Below are 1,635 nucleotides of genomic sequence, written 5' to 3' on the forward strand. Positions count from 1 at the left end.
TGAGTTTGTCAGGAACATGAGCTGTAGTTCAAAATTTATCTTGTTTTTCTTTATTGTCCTTATTGGCACATGTTTTTCTATTTGTAATTAAATGATTATGTCTATAAAATGGCCTGTCATAATTTCTTAATTCACTGTGATGTTTTTGAATCTGTTTGACAGTTACTACCATCCTAAAACATAAATCCGAAATTTCATTCCTGACAAAAATATCTCAGATGTCACCCTTTTAATTTTATACACACACTGCCTGTTTTTAGAGATGTTTAAAACCAGCTACAGTCACACTGCGGGATTGTGGGAAGTGGAAACGGGTGTGACCTCACACAGGTCAGGGTCACCGCCGTGTGTCAGCACTCCAGAGTCTGGCTGAGGAAGTCAGGTGGTGCTGGGTCATGGTCTAGTTCGGTCTCTGTTCCGGAAAACACACAGCTCAGCCTCCAGATGTTTTTTTGTTTTGTTTTTTGTTTTTTTTAAAGGGACTTGAATTCATATTTGCAAGACTCTATTTGTTCCCCACTTTTCTTCAGGATTATGTCACATTTGTTGATATTCTTTGTTTTTGAGTTTGAACTAATGAACAGAGGCTAACTGGTTATGGATTACTGGCCAAACAGCAGCTGCATACAATTAGACATTTGGGAGTTCATTCACATTTTTGTCATTACAAATAAAAATGTTCCCATAGAAATTTAAACTAGTTTCTTTGTTGACAGACTGGTTTATTTATTACATTCATAATTTGTGATGTTTTGTCAGAATTAAACAATTATGCTGAAAATTATTTGCTGGCGTTTTGTCATGTGACAAAACATTCAGCATTATATTTGTGGACAATTACAGAAAATGTCAGTGAAAATTTTATAAACTCATTAAAATATTAACAGTGGTTAAATGAGTGATTACGAATTACATCTGAAGACGGAGGCCCCTGAATGCATCATCGTCTTCCAGGCGGGTGGGATTAAATTGCAGCCAATCAGTGAGCGCCGTTATTTATTGGCTAAAGCTTTTTACGAACATTCCGGCTGTTCCAGGGCTATACATGCCTGTAGGTGGCGCTCTTACAATATACTTTTAGCTTATCTTTTAATAGCATTAAAGTAATTCTTAAAGTCCCGAGTGTTGAGATCCGCATCAGAGATAAACATTTTAGTAGGACGGGAGGCGACTGTTGGCTGTTCATCGCTAAAACAGGACTTCTGGTTAAACTAGTTTGTCTTCAAAATAAAAGCTTTTTTTTTTTTACCATCAAAACAGCGAATTTTATATTAAAAGTATCAGCTCAAAAGGTTTTACTAAAAAGTGGTTTTCAATTATTTACAACCAGTTTTTTGAAGAAGTACTTAACATATTAAAATAACAGTATTTTGCAAACAGTTCAGAAAGAAATGGATAATGGTTTATTTTTTACAATAAACCAGTTTCCAGCAGACTTCTTTCAATATTTCTTTTGAGGTTAAAGTAAAAGGATCTACGAAATGAAAACAATTATTTGGCTAATTGCAGCGCTAATCTAAATACCATTTATTATTAAGCGTGACAATCATTTTCATTTTTGAAACTTTTTAACCCGAAGCCTCGGGATAACTTATTTTGAAGAACGCTACAGGAAGTGCTGTCGGATATTGTCGC

Source organism: Thalassophryne amazonica, chromosome 5, assembly GCF_902500255.1.
Source record: "Thalassophryne amazonica chromosome 5, fThaAma1.1, whole genome shotgun sequence".
NCBI lineage: Eukaryota > Metazoa > Chordata > Actinopteri > Batrachoidiformes > Batrachoididae > Thalassophryne > Thalassophryne amazonica.